A 19,154-nucleotide genomic window follows, 5' to 3' on the forward strand; every position below is an offset into this window, starting at 1 on the left:
GTTTTATCCATTTTCATCTTTGAGGTGGCCTGAACTTGCATTTCTTCCATTAGTGACGGGTTGGTCTTCCCTACAACTGTCACCTGTCTGTGTTCCTGTGTCTGAAAACGACTATGTCTTCATGAGCAACTGTGACAGCCCATTGAGGGGGAAACAAGCGCCAACCTTATCCATTTTTAATATTTTGTTGCGAGGTTATGTTTTTCACACGTATGTTCCCAATTTTTAATCGTCACTTCAAAAATTTGCATTGCATTTTTCTTGGGAAAAAGCTGTTTTGAAATTAAAGAATTACTTTTAAATAGGTTAGTAAAATCCTAAAAGCTCAATGGAGCATAAGAGAAAAGTCTCCACCTCCATCAAGTCTCCCAATTTTCTTTCCTGTTTTTTATTATTCCCCGGATTTATTCATTGTGCAAACAACATGTGCGTATTGTATTTTTGTATTAATATATTTGCTTTAAAGCACTGAGAATAACTACATACACACCATTGTAGTATATAGTATTTTTGAGAGAGAGAGAGCAAGCAGAGAAGGGGCAGAGAGAAAGGGAGACACAGAACCCGAAGCAGGCTCCAGGTTCCAAGCTGTCAGCACAGAGCCCAAGACGGGGCTTAAAATCATGAACTGCGAAATCATGACCTGAGCCAAAGTCGGATGCTCAACCGACTGAGCTGCCCAGGCATCCCTCTTCCTCCCCCCCCCCTTTTTTTTTAATGTTCTAATTTTATTTTTTGAGAGAGAGACAGAGTGTGAGCCGGGGAGGGGCAGAGAGAGAGAGTAAGACACAGAATCTGAAGCAGGCTCCAGGCTCTGAGCTGTCAGCACAGAACCTGATGCAGGACTCAAACCCATGAGCTACGAGATCATGACCTGAGTGGAAACCAGGAGTTGGAGGCTTAACTGACTGAGCCCCCTAGGTGCCCAAGGACACTTTTTTTTCTTAAATGTTCTAGGGCAAAACCATTTTTTACTCTGGCTTAGAACTGCCGTACTCGTTTTTTGTTAAATTGGTTTAGGGCACTAGAGGAGCCTCCTGACTCGTTCCTGGCCCAGCTTTACGGAATTCCAGCCTGGGTTTAACATCAGGTCTCATCTCCAGCATTCCACCCTCCCCGTCCCCGCCACCCTCTCGCACCCATCACTTTTCCTGTTTGTGGGTTCCACGAAGGCCTAAGTAGCAAACAAGCAAACAGTCGCATAAACAAAAAATGATAAATGATTTTCAACTAAAAGGATGTTTGTTAGGAGCACCCAGCACGTGGAGCAGAGGGACAGAAGGAGAGCCGGGCCATCCTCAGCCCCCTGGAGAGGCCACTAGAGGGGCTCAGTGGGGGCCTCTGGACTCCGGGCTGGGAGGGGCCTCTGGGCAGCAAGCTCCTGAGGGAAGCCGTTTGCCTCTCCTTTCCCTGCCCTTTGCACACGAGCCTTATTTTAGACATCAGCTGTAGTGACTTTTTGCAGATCAGGGTGGAAACCCCTGAGATGGGCTCTCGATCGCTGTACATCTCGTGGGGGCTCTATGCTCAGGGTGTATAAGATGTATTCTGTTTATGCAAACAATGCATTCACGTGGTTTGTGCGATGACACTGACCACTGCGAGCTGTTAAAAGGGAGGGTCTAGGTTACCATTCTGGTCGCAAACTCCCAAGAAAGACTACTAACCGGGATTCTGATGATCTCATCTCACAAAAATAGCCTTGTGTTTTGGTGACTAAAATTGGAGCTGAGTAACTGGCTGAAAGGCCGAGACACTGGGCTCTGACCGGCAGGAATCTGCTCCACAGTGTGAAGATCATTCATCGACTGAACAAAATACTTAGAATTTATTGTGGCCAATGTCCTAGGCTTCCAGGCTGGGAGGGAAACAGATAAATTAAAAATAAAACCCAGGTTTAACAAACTTGGGTTCTCCTACCTAGAAAGGAGTTCAGCCAAGTCCCAGAAGCGTGTAGAGTTACAGTGATGAGTGTCTCAGTGGGGGTGTGAATGCGGGGTGCGGGGTCCAGATGGGGGTTTCTTTAAAAAAACATTTAAAAAAATGTTTTATTTATTTTTGAGAGAGAGACAGCGTGAGCGAGCAGTCGGCGGTCAGAGAGAGAGGGAGGCATAGAATCCAAAGACAGGCTCCAGGCTCTGAGCTAGCTGTCAGCACAGAGCCTGATGTGGGGCTTGAACCCATGAACGGTGAGATCATGACCTGAGCCGAAGCTGGATGCTCAACCCACTGAGCCACCCAGGCACCCCCAGATGGGGGTTTCTTGCTGCCTCAAAGACTCAGAGGATTTATGGAGGAAGTCTGGGCTGGGCTGGGGAGTGTGGGGAAGGCTCACACGTACAGGATTGAGGGGATGGGGCTCCTGTCACAGCTCCTGGTGCCAGAGGGGGCTGGAAGCGTTTGTCACTGAAGGTCAAAGGGGCAGAAAAGGGAAAACAACAGAGGTGACCCGAGCCTGGCCAGAAAGGGACACTGAGAGGGCTTATGGGTAGGAACTTGGAGACAGTCAGGTCTGTGTGTCAAAGGGTGATGAGGTTACACTGGTCCCAGATGTGACCACCTGCTGGAGAGCAGGACTACTGGAGCTTTTGGGACTGTTGTCCTCTGCTGCCCTTTGGTGCAGGAAGGCTCTGGAAGGGACTGGTTCAGGTGCAAAAGGCTGTCTGCCTGCTTGAGGGAGGGAACACGTGAGCCAAGGGACATATGAGAGGCGGCTGCCCAGGATGGGACCTGTTTGGGGATCAGCCAGCATCTCTGTCCGGGTAAGAGTGACATGGAGGGAACCAAGAGGCGTGCCACATGGATGGCGCTTTAGGATGAGACCCTGCTGGACCATGATCGCCAGGCTTAGTACTTAGTAATTTTTTCTGAAGGCAGTGAGATTGCTTCGAAGGCAGATCTGGGTCACCTTGGCGGGTACGTACATGAAAACGTGTGTTATGTACTCCATCTCCTGTGGATGGAAGGGAAGCAATTAGATACTTTTGTGGGCAACTGAATACTTAAAAAGTATTTCCTAACAAGACCTCTACAAATGGGTCCTCTTTTTCTTTTTAATTTTTAAAAAATTTTATTTATTTATTTTTATTTTTCAGAGAGAGTTTGTGTACATGTGTGCTAGTGGGGCAGGGCCAGGGAGAGAGAGAGAAACGGAGGCAGAGGATATGAAGGTGGCTCTGAACTGTCAGCACAGAGCCCTATGCAGGACTCAAACTCATGAACTGTGAGATGACTATGTGAGCTGAAGTTGGACGCTCAACTGATTGAGCCACCCAGGTACCCCACAGATGCTTGCTTATGACACGGGTGTGACTTCTAAGCATCCTGATGTGTGAAGGGTGTTTTTTTTAGGGGAGGGTGAGGATTTCACTGATGGGAATCCAGTGGGTCACACTCGGGGCCCGAGGGGCACCTTGGAGGGTCCCTGAGCTCAGGGCTCAGCTCAGTCCTTGGATTTTTAGGTTCAGCACCTGGATTTTCTTCGTCCACCCAGTGACAGGCTCATGAGCATTACAATCTCAGCAGGAAGATTTGTGAGAGGAGTTTCCCATGCAGTGACCAGAACGCCTGGGTCTACAATCCACATGGAACGCAGACGAGTAAACAGTAGTGGTGAGTGCCTGACCATGTTCTGTAAAGCCCAGTGACAAGCCCCTTCTCACAAGAGGATGCTTCTCTGCTGATAGGGCTGTTTGTCCAGGAGCACACAGGGTCTTGGACAGACAGAGATGCTGTTGGCTTCTTTTGTCCCCAGGACCCATGTTTTCTTCCGGACTCACTTCCTCTCTGACACTTTGGTCTTTCAAGGGCTTTGGTTTCGCTGACTCAAGCCTCGATCAAGGTCTATTTCTGCTGGCAGATGGTGCGGGTCAAACTTCCCAGAATTTTAGGAAACGATTACAGTCTTAGCTAATAGGAGTTTGGGAAGGATTTCAGCCTCTCTGAATTCTCCCCACATTGACTAACATGTTATTTGTGTTGGGAAATCAGCATGACCCCCTTCCCAGCAGCCTAGATGATCCCCCTCTCTGCAGCTCCGGTAAAAGGAGATGAGCTGGACATATGGAACTTCCCAGAAGTTGTACAAACTCCTGCACTGACGGTGCACCTTCTTCAGCCACGGAAGGAGGAGGGATCTTTGGAAGGAAAAGTGGGCTGGGACGCCACTCTGGAGCATGGCCTCCACCATGAAGAAGCCTGACCTCAGAGGCTGCTTCGGGTGCCCTGCCATGTTGCGGGCCTAGGTGCGTGTATGTGAACATCATCCCCAGGAGGACTTTAGACAATCCCATGGTGGGGATCCCATTTCCATCCTGCTGGGGATGCAGCGGGGGGCACTAAGGAGCCCGACCTCCAGGGGAAAATCCCAGAGGGTGGAGGGAGGCACGGCTCAGAGAGAACCAGTGTCTTTGGGGTCGTTGGCCAGGCCACGTGTGGGTGAGGGCCATGGGGTGAGTCATCTCAGGAAAAGTAACACCATGTACCCTCTATAGGGGCTTATTAGTATTGATCTGCAGGGATTTAGCAAATCATTGGCCTCTATTCTTCTGGAAAATAAACAGGGAAATTCCATGTGATCACAAGGATAAGGTTAAGGGTCATTGACACAGAGGAAGTCCCAACCTGGGCAGCACATCACTCTTCAGCCACCACCCCCCAGTGGGGCAGAGTCACTAGGAGAAAGAGCAGGATTTGGAAGCAAGTTTCAGTTACACATTCGTCATTTAACCTGGCTCAGATGACTGTACCTTTTCGAGTGGTTGAATGAAGATCTAATAATTATGTCATAGAGTCGTCGTGAGAATTTAATAAAATAATGTGGTAAAAGTGCTCAATAAACTGTAAGCATTCAGAAAATTAGAGAGCCCTCAGTATTTGACCTAAAATGTCACTGTGTGTTTCAAGATAGCCAAGAGAAAAAATATTTGACAAACTTAGGCTTTTTCCTTTGGTTCTAGTAGCATTTTGGGGAGATTTCATTTTTATTCCCACATAATAGAGGTTAAGACAGAAAACTACAGTTTTGGGGCACTTGGGTGGCTCAGTTGGTTAACTATGTGATTGTTTAAAAAAAATTTTTTTTAATGTTCATTTATTTGAGAGAGACAGAGATAGAGCACAAGTGGGGGAAGGGCAGAGAGAGAGAGAGGGAGATACAGAATCTAAAGCAGGCTCCAAGGTGTCACCACAGAGCCCAATGCAGAGCTTGAACCCATGAACCATGAGATCATGACCTGAGCAGAAAATAGATGCTTAACCTCTGAGCCACCCAGGCGCCCCAAGTATGTGATTCTTGATTTTGGCTCAGGTCATGATCTCACGGCTCATGAGTTCAAGCCCTGAGTCCTGGATTCTGTCTCCCTCTCCCTCGCTACCCCTTCCCCACTTGTGCTCTCTCTGCCTCTCTCAAAATAAATAAATAAACTTAAAAAGAGAGAGAGAGAGAGAGAGAAAACCACAGTTTTGCTGGAAGCTCAGAAAACACACACTTTTTGTTCTTGTTGTTGCAGGTGAAAGGTAAGACAAGATCTCACATCTTTCCACCCAGGGAAGTGGTTCGTTGGCTCTAGAAGATTGTGAACAGCCAGGTGCTGGGGACATCTGCTGGGCAGGATCCCACGGGGCCAGGGCTTGGGAGGTGATGTGACCACCACAGGCAAAGCCACCAATAGGCCCGTGTGGGTGTTTGATGTTTTAGGGGCCGGTGGTACCATCCGGGGCTTGTGTTGTTCCCCCCATCCCTTTACACAAATAACAATCGGCATTTTTGACTCAGTGTTTTATGCCAAAGGATATAGAATGTGGAATCAATGATGGTGTGTGTCGTTGATGTTGGTGTAAATGTTGGTTACAGGACCTCACACTGCGTATAACACGTATCCACCCCACACTTGCCGTTTTGTGCCATGAGCCACAAGTGTAAGGCCTCGGCCTGGTCTTGGGCTCCTTAACAGCCCAGAGGTGGGTCTCCGGCCCTGCCTAGCCACATGGTGTTGGTGTTCCTTTCTCTATCAGCCTGGGCTGGGCGCTCTTTGCCTGGCTGTATCAGTGTGGACGGTCCCCACGGCAGGACCTGATCTAAGGTGCAGGGAGGGAGAGGGAGAGGGAAGGAGGAAATCATGACTGAGGGTCCACATTGCTTTGAGCAATGGAGACATGATTCTGCAGGGATCTTTGTGGAAGCGTAAAGATGCCTCCAGGAGACAGACATTTATCCAGGGCTTCTGTCCCCGTCACTGAGGGGACCCTGCACTTGCTGGGCCCTGAAGGACCACTGCCTGTCCCCTGCAATCTCAGGTGGGCTTGAGGCGCAGGGCGGGGCACCATGGTGTTCAGCGAGCAGGGCGGTTGTGCAGGTTCCTAACAATCTTCCCGCCTCTGTCTGCCTCCTGTCCGAAGTCCACATAAAGGAGCAGGTCTTCTCAGGGACTCCTGTGCTCCAAAGCCTTCAGTATGTCATCATGACATCCCGGAGAAGGGACTAGCAGCTTGGGGAAGCTCTTCAGACCCCTCGGGCTGATGTCTAACTCCTTGCAAGGAGCCTGGCCCTGGCCAGCGCCCCGATGACTCCCTAAGCACCCCAGACCTTCCCACCCCATGCACGGCATGCTCTCCCTTCTCTCTACCCTCAGGGTACAGCTCCCAGGTTACCTGTATTGTCCTCCGTTGATGCGTATAAATCTATACACTTGGCTTCCCCCCCCCCCCCCACAGCCCTTTCCTACTGCTTCCCGGCTCTGCAGCAAGCCCACTGAGCAGGCAGGAGGCATGAGGGCCTCTGGGGGCATTTCCTGGCTTTTTCCCTGAGGCTCTGGGGCTGACTCCACTCCCCAGCTTGTCTGGGCTGCTGGCGACCTCAGTTCCTTGCAGTGGTAGGACGGAGGTCTCTGTTCTCAGTTGGGGAGGCTCCTAAGGAGCCGAAACAGAGAAACAAAGGGGCCCCCTTGGGTGAGATTCCCCCCTACCCCACCTCACATCTCCTCCTTCTGCTGCAGAGGACTCGGGGGCTCGCCAGGGCCCACACGGATAAGCTCCCTTATTCCAGAGACCATCCTGTATCACCCATGCTCAAAGGACATGAGGTTACAAAGGGGGGAGACCACTGGGGTCACTCCCAGAAATTGGCCACCACACTCCTCCTCCAGAAGGTCTTCTCCGGCCCCTCTTGGCCAAAACTGTCTCCTTCCTCTGAACCTCATGACATCATGATAGCGAATCCACTGGCCCCTCCCGGGGGTCTCCGTGACAGTCTCCTCCCTCGGACTACAAGGGCACTGGCCTCGCTGACCCACCACTCATCTTCCCCAGTGCTGGTTTCTGGACGTCTCTGGTTATTTTTGTGCCACAAGATATTTTGGTTTTGTCCTAGATTTAAATACGGAAAGACTCACAAAGGGCAAATCTTAAAATGTTAAAGAAAAAAACGTAGAGCCAGGACACATGTGAAGTCCTGTAGGAGAGGAAGTGAGCCACAGTTTGGCATCTAGTGGTCAGATTTGGCCCACGTCCCCAGCATGATGGGCTGCTTCTCCAAACACACACGTCCCAGAGGTGATGGTGTCAACATGTCTGTGGCTTCTGAGAGCAGCTGTGTGGCTCAGCTCCGGGTCCACGGTGTCCCTGGGAACAGCCAGGCTGTCATGTGGTTCAGCTACTCTGTCAGCCCCGAGTCCCGGGAGACCCTCCTCCCTGGATGTGTGTGTGTCCCTGCTGGGACTGTGGAGGCCCTGCTGTGAGACACTGTGGCTCGTAACCCTCTCCTGGGCATCTAGGACTTCTGGTAGACCTAAATTAGGGTGGAAAATCTGCTAGTCAGTGGACACCTGTGCTTTTCATCCACAAAGAGAGCCAGATAAGCGGATTCCAGTCCTCACACCCTTCTGGGGGAAAGATGAAGCTCTTCTTGAGGGTTTTTAGTGCATCAACCCCACCCTAAGGGTGCACTTGAGCTACCAGCAAAGTGACGTACTTGAGGCCCTGTGGGGACCCACAGAGTTACTGCTGCTGTCAGGAGGCTGCTCAGGCTTCCTCCCAGGTCCCTCCCCAAGAGACACGCTCACTTATATTTAGAAGCATGAATTTTGCTTTTTGTACTTCTGGCCGAGTGATCGAGACCCGAGCCTTCCCGCTATAAACACGTATTTATATTCAGACATTTTAACAACACACAGGCCAGGCTGTGGTCCCTGAGGAAAAAGAAGCTCATGAGGTCAGCCCTGTTTGCCTTGACTCTGTGGATACCTTTTGGACTTGGTGTCATCAGGCTCTGAGCTGGGGAGGAGGAGGTCAGAGTTCTGGGCTATTGGTGTGGCTTGAATCCAAGGCTGGACAGGAGACCAGAGAGCAGGCAGAGGGAAGCCAAGGATGCCATGGGACATAGAGGGCAAGGGGATAGTATGGATGGCTCAAAAATAACCCTACACGTATGGGGTTAACTGATTTTTGACAAAGGAGCCAAGATAATTAAATAGGGAAAGTATGGCCTATTTCACTGGAGATCCATACAAGAGGGAAAAAAAGCTATGACCCTAATTCATAAAACACATGCAAAGTAACCCAAAATAGATTGTGCATTTAAATGTAAAAGGTAAATTGTAAAACTTACATAAAAAATCTGGCAGAAAAATCTTTGAAACTGTGCATCAAGGAAGATTTCTTAGAGTACAAAAAGCACAAAACAAAGAAAAAAGTGATGAATTGAATTTCGAATTAGAATTTCACTTTTTGAAAGACACCATTAAGACCCCTCTGTCCCCTTCTCTCTCTCCCCCACTCCCCATGCTCCCTCTTAATCACAAATAAATGAACATTAAAAGAAGAAAATGAGAAGATAAGCCACGTACTAGGAAAGAATATTTGCGATGCACGTGTCTGTGGAAGGACATTTCTTCAGAATTCTTACTCAAGAATTCTTACAAGCAACACAATGAAAATAGGCTGAAGACCTGGTTCGATGCTTCACAAAAGAATATGTACAAATGGCCGAAAAGCACATGAAAAGATGCTTCTCGTTAGTCGAGAGAGGACACCAGGGTTCTCCGGTGTGCGCAGCACCTGGTGCTCTTGTACGTGGCTGGAGGGAACGTGAAACGGTATTACCACTTTGGAGAACGGTTTGGCAATGTTTGAGAAAAGTAAACAGATAGAAACCAAATGACCCAGCAGTCCTGTTTCTAGATGTTTACCAAAGAGAATGAAAATACATGCTCGGAAAAAGACTTGATGGTGTGAACGGGTCACAGTGGGCTTGTTGGTAAGAGTGGGGCCAGGGAACAAGCCAGATGTCTGTGAGAGGGGAAGGTTTGGACAACGGGTGGTGCTCAGCAGCAAGAAAGGAAGAATCACCGAGAGAAGCAGGTACGTGAATTTCAGCAACGTCACGCTGAGCAAGAGAAGTTCACAGACATGGAAGATGCGGCAGCGTCCACACTGTCAGATTTCATGTCTCTGATGCTAAAGCCTGTTAGTATCAGGAAGTAGATTGGTGGTTGGCAGACACAGGGTAGACTGGTGTGCTGGCGTAGGACCTGGTTGTTGCTGGACTTGATGGCATTTATAAGAGTTGATGCATTTGTCAAAATCCAAATGACTTCCTACTTAAGATGTGTGACACCCTGGAGGGTGTTGATTAAATGAATAAAGTGTGCACAGCAGGGACAACGGGGAGGCTCACCCCTGCTTCTCACCTGTAGATCACTCACGTCGCTGAGTCCCAGTCTCTCTGTCTGCAAACTGGGACCATCACAGCATTGTGCCATAGGGTTGTTGGCACGATTTAGTAAGATACAACATGCCGTCCTTTCAGGGCCTGGCACAGAACTTATCATTAGCGGGTCTTTCCTAACCAAATCATGTAAGGATGTGGTTACTGACTCGTTCATTTATAGCAAGAGCTGCCTCTGCAGACCTTGGGGTGACCACCTACCAGCTGCAGGTCACACCCATCACACCCTAGACAAGCCCCTCCTTTTATGCCAGCTCTCAGCGGGGAAGCGGTGTCACCTTCCTGCCCCAGCTGCACTATGACATCTTCATAGCCGGATCCAGAGAAGACACCAGCCCTGTGGGGTGAAGCCAACTTTCTTTGGGAGGGGGCTGCCTGGTGAGATGCAGGCTGACGTGATTGCAGTAGGCTCATCGGACCCAGCGATGCATCAGCACAGCACATGTCTCTGGGATTTGTGCTCACTGTCCCATGTCACTGGGCACTGCTACCCTCCTTGTCTGTGACTCCTGCCTGCTGTCTGCCCTGACACTGGCCTCAGGATTCCTACCCCATGACCACCCCGTGTCACTGGCCCTGCCTCCCATGTGCCTCCCAGCTATGTCACACCTGCCCCGCCCAGACTCTCCCCTAGCAGCCTCCAGATTCTAGTGCGCTGCCTGCACCTGTGAGGAGCTGGAAGGGGTTTGTTTGTTTGTTTCTTGTTTATTTTTGAGAGAGGGAGGGGCGGAGAGGGAGCGTGACACAGAGGATCTGATATGAAGAGGGATCTACACTGACAGTGACCCCTTCCCCACCCCTGATGAGAAGGTCGAGCTCACAAACCTGTGAGATCATGACCTGAACTGAAGTCAGACGCTTAGCTGGCTAAACCACCAGGCGTCCCTGGAGGGGCTGCAGATCTCAAGCCAAGCTGAACTCTTGATCTCAGGCATAGGAGCTGCCTTCCCTCTGCCCACACGGGGTTTGGTCTAAGGTGAGTGGGAAGGTGCGGACTGGGGTGAGGGTGAGGCCCCGGGGGAGCCTCATTTGCCTCCTGTCCTAGGTAGCCTTTCCTTGAACAGGTTTCCTCTGTTTCGACTCTTAATTCCCCTCCTGGGGGTTCTACTCCAGTTAATCTAAGAGCACACCGATCAGTGACAACATTCGGAATGTCCTAGTCGTTCCTCTGCTGGACAGTTGGCTGAGGGGTAGAGCGTGGCCTTAGGCAGGCATGGACCTGACCATCGGCTCTGCTGGGTGTTAGCTGCACCACCTGGGGTGAGACCCTTCGCTCCAGCTGCCACTGCCCTGGCTTTTCTGCTCCCAGGGAGCTGGGCTCACTTCTCCCTCAGGGTTTTGCATTTGCTGTTCCCTCCGCCAGGCCATTCGCCCGTGTCTGCTGAGGATAGCTCCTTATTCAGACCTCACTTTAAGTGCCATGCCTTCAGATTGAACTTTCCGGGCCTCCATTTCTAAAACACTTACCTCATTTAATCACAATGGCATCGTCTTAATTCCTTCCTAGCTTGTGTCCTACTTACTGGGTTCTCATCTGTCACCCTTGGCGAGATGGTCAGGGGCAGGGCAGGGCAGTGTGTCATCACTGTCTTGCCTCGATGTCCCCCATGTGTACTGGCACGTGCGGTTCTTAGTAGTTATTGAGCGATGCCTTGAAGGCTTAACTTCCCTATCTGTACAATGGGCACAGTAGTACGTCCCTGTAGGGCCGGTGAAAATTACATGAGAAAATGCTGTGCACCTGAGTGCTCGGTGCAGAAGGGGTGCAGGGCACCAGGCAGGAAGGGTCAGCGGCCTAGTGATTAAGAAGGCAGACTCTGGGCCCAGATCCCAGCCTCTGCTACTCACTGGCTGGGACACTCCAGGCCAGTCACTTAACCTCTCTGGGCCTCAGCTCCCTCATTCATAAAACGAGGATAATAGAAGGATCAGCCTCACAGCTACTGTGGCAATGAAAAGATTCCCGACTCGTGGGGTTCTTAAAACCGTGCCTTCACCTCTATAAGCGTACCTCACTTCACACAGATGTGCCCCAAGCAGGTCTCGGCTCATATCAGACATTCGGGAGTGTCTATGAAGTTAGCCTGAAAAGCTATATGTAAGTTGATTTTTTTTTGATAAATAAAAGCATATTTATTTTTTTCAAGTTTTCTTTATTTACTTAAGTAATCTCCGCACCCAATTCGAGTCTTAAACTCAGGACCCCAAGAGAGAAATTTGCATTGTCCCCCAACTGACCATCCAGGGGCTCCAGCAGAAGCATATACTTAACAAAATTTTTTATGTTTATTTATTTTTGAGAGAGAGAGAGAGAGAGAGAGAAAGAGCATGAGGGGCAGGGAGAGAGGGAGACACAGAATCCAAAGCAGGCTCCAGGCTCAGAGCTGTCAGCATAGTGCCTGACACGGGGCTCGAACCCACGAACCGTGAGATCACGACCTGAGCTGAAGTTGGATGCTTTAACTGACTGAGCCACCCAGGAGTCCCTCCAGTATTCTAATATTCTAATGGACACCAGGAAGAAATGCCTGTACATTCCTCGCTGTGGAATAAGGGCTCCTTCGTGCTAGGGCCACAGAGGCCACAGCAGCCTCTGCTGATGGCCATGGGCTTTGTGGCACCGTCTCAGAGGAAGTATCTATTGTTGGTACATGAGGCTAGATGTCTCTTGCCCTTCCACAGTGAAGCCTCCACTTAACCTTCTGAAATCTATTTCAACAAGTCAATTTTCTTGATTTTCAAGCGCTGCTAGAATTATAAATATAGTTCTTCCCCTGCCTCCACAGGCCACCCGTGGGAAGGACAAAGGATTGCGTTCCAACAGTGGGCTTGGGTTCCGTGGACCTTCCAACCCCTTCACCCTGAACTTCTTGTAGGCATTTGTGAGACGGCTCTTTGGGGCGATAAATGTAATCTATGGCCAGGGGATTGGGAAAACGTACAAAATAATGACTGCTTAGCCAACTGAGCCCCCCAGGTGCCCCCAAGCATTGGCTGCTATGCTTTAGTTGTGTCCCCTCAAAATTCACGCGTGGAAGCCTTAACCCGCACTGCAAGGGTATTTGGAGGAGGGGCCTTGGAAGAGAATTACGCTTATGTGCGCTCATTGGGGGTGCGGGGCCTCATACTGGGAACACAACTGGCAAACACCTTAGGTCTCCACTTCCTGGCCTCCAGAACCGAGAGAAACAAGGCCCTGTGGTTTCAGCTGCCTAGTCTGTGATCTTCCGCTACGGCAGCAAGCTGACTACTACAGTGGCCTTAATCACACGAGCTACAGACAAACCAGCAAGTCACTCTTCTGTTCGTGCACTAACTCACGGAGCTAGCATGTCTTGGGCCCCGTTTTAGGTAGTGAAGTGATAAACAGGCATGAGTCCCTGCTCTACGGTTGGGGGGCCTGTGGGAGAGACACATTAACTAAATGACACAAGTGATGCAAACCAGTTCGGACAGACAGTGGTGACATGTGGCCCGAAGGTGAGGTCCTTGGGGCTATGCTGCAGCCTGTACTGGGGGTGCAAGGGGGGCAAAGACGCTGTGGCTGAGACTCGGAGAGGGAGGGATTTTGGGGAGGGAGGACAGCCTCTCTAGGTCGGGAGGTAATAATGAGGGGGCGCTTGAAACGGCCTGTCTCCAAGCCCACGTGGTAGCTTGGGGGATGGTGGTGGTGGTGTGGGGACATGGGGAGTGGACAGAGCTCATTGCTGGACATGTGGGAGGTGAGGGACAAGAATGTCACACATGATTTGGGGGTGTCTGGCCTCAGAAAACGGAGGAGTGCCTGTGCAGATACCGCAAGAGGCCCGGGCCTGTGGAGAGGCGCCATGGATTGGGGTTTAGACAGGTTGCGCTTGCGATACTGCAAGATGGCCGAGAGGACCAGCCAGTGGGCAGCTGGACACGACTGGACAGGGCCCAGCACCCCCAGCACCGTTCAGCGCTACTTTCGGTGATGGCGGGCGTATTCTGTATCGATGCCGTCTAGCATTGTAGCTGCAACCCACACGCAACCATGTACGTTGAAACAAATCAAAATTAACAGTTTACACCTGAAAGTAATATACTGCTGTATGTTAATCACACTGGCATTAAAATGTAAAAAGCTACGTTTTTAGCTTCTCTGCTGCATCGGCCCGTTCCATGGCTGTACTCAGTCCAGGACATGCGGTTCTGGAGCCCAGAGAAGCAGTCAAGGCTGGTGAGGAAGACCGCCCTTCAGAGACACAGAGAAGGAGCAGCCAGAGGAGGAGGAAGAAACCACCAGAGTGCTGTCCCGAAGTCAAGTGTCTCGAGAGGAGGGGACAGGCTCCAAGCCTCTGGAAGGTGGAAGAAGACAGACACTGAACGTGTTTACTGCACCCATGAGATGAAGGTCCCTGGTGACCTTGGCTGTTTCAGGGGAGGCCTGGGGCCGGCAGGCCGGCTGTGTAAGGGAGGCCGGGTGCTGGAGAGGGAACGTAAGACATTGCAAGCTCCTTGCTCCATAAGTTGTCAGTCAAGCAGGGGATTACTTAAGCAAATCAAGGGACAGCCAATAGCACAGACTCAAAGCCCTGAGTGTGTCCTACAGTGTTACCAGTTTTGAATCTCTGGTCGGGAACACAGAAAGGTATACACCGCCACTCATCCTGTGGACCTGACTCTTGGAGGCCAGGTGTGAGCTGGCCCCAGTGGGGCCTCGGAGGCCTCGTTCACAGCACGCTGTCCCAACCGCACTGGACAGCAACTGAAGGCTTCCATTCTTCTGTACTGAAAACATTGTATTATCTTGGGGCTCCTAGGTGGCTTAGTCAGTTGAATGTCTGAATCCTGACTTCTGAGCATCTTGAGCTCAGGTCATGATCTCACTGTTGGTAAGTTCGAGCCCCTCATCAGGCTCCATGCTGGGCCAGGAGCCTGCCTGGGATTCTCTCTCCCTCTCTCTGCTCCCACCCCCAAAGATAATAAAAACATTGTACTATCTAGACCATAGAGCAAACAGAAGAAGACAGAAAAGTATAATGAACATCCAAGAACGACCCCAGTGCCCTTCGATCCTCCATCCTGCCCCGTCACAGGCCCACCCACCTCACTTTCATGACGGTGACACCCTTCCACTTCTGCTAAGGAGGAGGGGCAGGGGCCTTCTCCTTTAAAGAGCCAGATGGTAAATATTTTAGGCTTTGCAGCCCACACACCTGCCACCACGACCACTCAGCCCTGCTTGGTGCAATAGATGATATGGAAACAAGAGTGGCTATGTTCCAATAAAACTTTACTTAAGGAGTTGGGGCACCTGGGTGGCTTAGTCAGTTAAGCGTCTGACTTTGGCTCAGGTCTTTGTCTCATGGTCTGTGAGTTTGGTTCCTGTGTCAGGTTCTGCGCTGACAGCTCCAAGCCTGGAGCCTGCTTTGGATTCTGTGTCTCCCTCTTTCTCTGCTCCTCACCTGCTCATACTCTGTCTCTCAAAAATGAATAAATGTTAAAAAAAACTTTACTTAAGGTGCTGAAGTTTGAATTTCATCTGATTTTCACGTGTCACAAAATCTCCTCTTTCTTCCTTTGCTTCCTCCCCACCCCCCCAACCACTGAAAAGTGTAGAAAGCATTTTTGCTCATAGCCAATACAAAAACGGGCAGAGAGGCCAGATTTGGACTAGAGTTTGCCAACTGCAAGGATGGTGAACAAATGGGGGGGCATGAGAGGACACACAGGACGACCCTCCCTAGGCTACTGCAGGAGTCGGGGACAAAACTTAACCAAATCCACAGAGAGAAGGGAAAACACTAAGCTTACGATGTTCTTGTTAGGTTCCATCAATTCCACGTTTATTGATGACCTACTATGCCCTAAGCTCAATGTTAGGGCTGAAGATAGACAAATAAATGAATAGCAAATAGTTTTTGCCATCGAGTCCAGTTGGGGGAGACAGATGGGTTGTTTTCTATATCATATAGTAAGTCCCATGACAAAATAGCAAACAATATACATGTATACATATTCATATATCCATGCATATTTATAAATGGGTACAGAATATGGATGAGATGTGGATTAATGCAGACTGGGAAATGGCAAACATGACCTCCAGGGGATCTACCTTCCATTTAGGTAGGCACTTAAAAAGGTTAGTCGAGGTAGGGCAAAGGTGGGGGGAGGAACTCAAGGCAAAGGGAAAATATGGATACATGTCAGGAGGCTTCAGACACAAGTCTGGGCCCCATCTGGCTCTTGGATTACCACTGTCTCGAGGGAAATGCAAGGCTAAGTCTAGAAGCCAGGGACCTGTAAAAATGGAGGCTCTGAGGTTTCAGGAGGGAGGACCATTGGTGGAACATTATATGGTGCTACGTGGTCCAGCGGCTGCATCTTCCATCTCCAACAACTCCCCTCCTTGGTCACTCAGCTCCAGCCCTGCTGGCCTTTTTGCTGCTTAAGATGCCACGCTCACTCCTCCTCAGGCCTTTGGTCTTGCTCTCCCCACTGCCTGGAGTCTGATTCCCCCTCCTTCATTCCTCAGATGCTCTCTATGACCACCCTAGCTTAAACAAAACAGATAATTCTCTCTTAGGTTTACCAGTTACTTTCGCCCTCCCCGGTAGTGATGTTTATTCCCTCCTTCTTTAAAAAAATTGTTAATTGTTTTTAACATTTATTTATTTTTGAGAGACAAGATGGAGAGCAACAGAGAACAAGGAGGGGAGGGGCAGAGAGAGAGGGAGACACAGAATCTGAAGCAAGCTCCAGACTACGAGTTGTCAGCAGAGAGCCTAATGTGGGGCTCCAACCCACGAACCATGAGATCATGACCTGAGCCAAAGTCAGACGCTTAACCGACTGAGCCACCCAGATGCCCCCCTTCTTTTGCTGTCTAGCTCCCCCTAGAATATGAGCTTCATGATATCAGAGTGTGTGTTCCATTTGCTGTTGTGTCTCGAGTCTAGACCAGTGCCTTTCAAAATACAGACATGAGAATATCAGTGGAACGAATCATCGAGAGGTGTGGGAAGAAAGTCGAGAAGGACACAGATGTGCTGGAGGTGGACCCTGGAGGAGGAGTGCAAGGCCTGGGAGTCGGCCTTGCAGTGGCTAAGGAGGACACTCACCTCCCAAGACAGAGGCGTGATGCAAGATTTGGACCTGCTGAGGGCACTGGGAGCTCAAGCACAAAACCCACGTCCAACAGGTATTAATCACACTGGGGGTGAGGTGAGCTCGAGATACCCCAACCATCCTGGGCTACTCTTTCCAGGAGTCGAAGACGGAATCCTAGAGTAGGAAGAAGTGGGAGAGGCCCTGGACTGAGTAGGCAGGCGCGGGTGGGAGCAAACTAAGTGAAACTTGAAAGGGAGAAAACAACCCATCTGAGAGCCAGACATGAACGGCATAGCATTTGAAGGAATGAAACCAAAGTGTAGACAAGATTTCTTTGGTTTCATGCTTCTATGACTAAAAAAAAGGAAAAAAACGAAAACAAACAAAACAAAACCCTCGACGCAGGCATGTCTGATGTTGGGCAGCAGGGAGTTCTCATGGGCTGGAAGTGAGTTTCGGGACAGGGTGCCAGCTGCCGGCCCCGCCCCACGTCCTTTCCTCTGTGCCCTTGGGAAGGGCTCTTGTGACAACAGGCAGTAATAGGACCAGGTCATCTTATTACAGGTTTTCTCTTCTTGCTTCTGTTTCCATTATCATCACTTAATAAGGCAGGGCTGCCCACGCTCATGCTAAATATAATGTACTGTAGCATGTGACCAGCTTTCGCGGGATAAAGAGACAGCTTTTCCATTGTTGAGGACTGGAGGTTTGGTGACCAGGGCCCAGGCTTCTTTTTCCAGAGGACTGTGGATCATGATATCTTAGGCGGTTTCTGAGACTTCTTTGTGTGCAAGAAAATAATGAAAACCAGTGTAATGAGAGGTCAGTTTATTTATTTTTTTTAGTGCTAAATGGTCCCTTTATGAGCTGTGGGTTGCCAGAAAGGGTTCTTGCTGTGCACAAACGCACTGGACTTCAAGGTGGGATGCTATAAGCATGGTCTTGGCAGCGTCACCCCCAAGACGAACATCTTGGGCTTCTTCCTGCCTTCTTTCTCTCATGGCTCCTTACTCTCTTATTCCGTGCCTAACCTGTCAGGAAGTTCTATGGGGCTGGACTTCAAAACGCACCCCAAACCTGATCCCCTTCAGCACTAGCCAGGGGTCCTGCCCCAGCCACTTCCACATTAGGCCTGCGTTCCTGTAAGAGCTTCCCGAAGGCTCTGCACCAGGAGTCAGGTAACCTGCTCCTGACCCCCCCCCCCCCCCCCCCCCCCGGGCTCCCCACTTCGGCGGGAGAAAAGCCAAAGCCCTCAGGTCCGAAGGCCTGTGGGTCACCCTGCTGTCCTTCCCCCCTCCCGTCCCCTCCCTCCCCCGCGGTCTCTGCAGCTGTCCCAGAACACACCAGGTGAGCTCCCTACGAGGCTTTCGCTCTGGCCGCCCCCTCCTTCAGGAAGCCTTCCTTCCCGCGTGTGCTCCACTGCGGAGCTCAGGTATGCATCGGGGCGGCCTGCCTGGTCCACAGTCTGTGAAACCGCACCTGCTGGCTCCTACTCCCGACCCCCTTAATTTTGTCCTGGTAACCAAACTCCTAATTCATGCAACCGTTGGTTATTGATATACTTCGGTATTGGTTTTCCCGTCCATCGGAGTTCTGTTCCGTTCATCGATGTATCCGCGGCACTTGGGACACCTGCTAAATTCGTGCTGAACGAACTACGGGGTGGAGCCTCTTTGCTGAATTCGGGACAACCCCCTTAGGTGGCTCCACCGCGAACTCCGGGTTTGGAGAACTCTGCTTCCTGATGGGCTTAGCGCACTTCCACTCGGCCAGGTGTGAAGACAGGTGTACCGCGGTGGGGGGAGGGAGAGAGTCCCGGAAGCCGGGAGCCGGCAGGTGCTCTACGCTCTTGAAGAGGCAGAGCTCCGCGGGAGTGCGCCCCCCCATCCGTATTGCGCCCCTCCGAGGGGCTGTCCCCCTGGGGTTGCGCCACCCCCCACTCCAGTCTGCGCCCCGCCGTGAGGTACCCCCATCCACGGTGCTGCCCCCACCCCCGATCTTCCGCTAGGCTCTGCAGCGCCCGCCGCCGGGGGCCAGGGTAGCGAGCGCTCCACAGGCCGAGTCCCCGACCCACATGAGCGGCAGAAAAGCGGCCTCTCCAAAGTCTGCTCCACACACTTTCAGCCGTTTTGGAGGCTTGTTTATTGTGACTGGGTAAGAATACGTGCACTCTACCTTGGGAGTCATATTTCAACGTATTCTTTTCTAACTTAAAGCCATTCAGTCCTGAGTCTTACACTGGAACGCGAACGACTGGCGGCAACCGGGGCGAAACTGGCCGCCGAGCTCCGGAGCTCCCTCACAAGCGCGCCCCACCAGCCCCGCCCCACCGCTGTTGCGCAGGCGCGTCATC

General features: G+C 50.9%; 1 protein-coding gene and 1 long non-coding RNA gene across 3 annotated transcripts in view; both read left to right on the forward strand.

Moving 5' to 3' along the window:
• Positions 1-5,757, forward strand: part of LOC115288026 — a 36,421-nt gene extending 30,664 nt beyond the window's left edge. Inside the window, exons 1-4 of one of the 2 annotated variants that reach the window (XR_003906783.1) lie at positions 3,239-3,276; positions 3,462-3,612; positions 4,035-4,244; positions 5,511-5,757. This is a non-coding gene — a long non-coding RNA (uncharacterized LOC115288026). Of the gene's footprint in view, positions 1-3,238; positions 3,277-3,461; positions 3,613-4,034; positions 4,245-5,510 lie in introns of those variants that run through there. The other variant, XR_003906784.1, reaches the window with a different exon arrangement.
• An 11,846-nt stretch (positions 5,758-17,603) lies between these two features.
• Positions 17,604-19,154, forward strand: part of TP53BP2 (tumor protein p53 binding protein 2) — a 53,985-nt gene continuing 52,434 nt past the window's right edge. Inside the window, exon 1 of the mRNA XM_029934938.1 lies at positions 17,604-17,623. The gene's annotated coding sequence lies outside the window, so the exon portion shown is untranslated. The remainder of the gene's footprint in view (positions 17,624-19,154) is intronic.

The sequence above is a fragment of the Suricata suricatta genome, chromosome 3, assembly GCF_006229205.1.
Source record: "Suricata suricatta isolate VVHF042 chromosome 3, meerkat_22Aug2017_6uvM2_HiC, whole genome shotgun sequence".
Taxonomy (NCBI): domain Eukaryota; kingdom Metazoa; phylum Chordata; class Mammalia; order Carnivora; family Herpestidae; genus Suricata; species Suricata suricatta.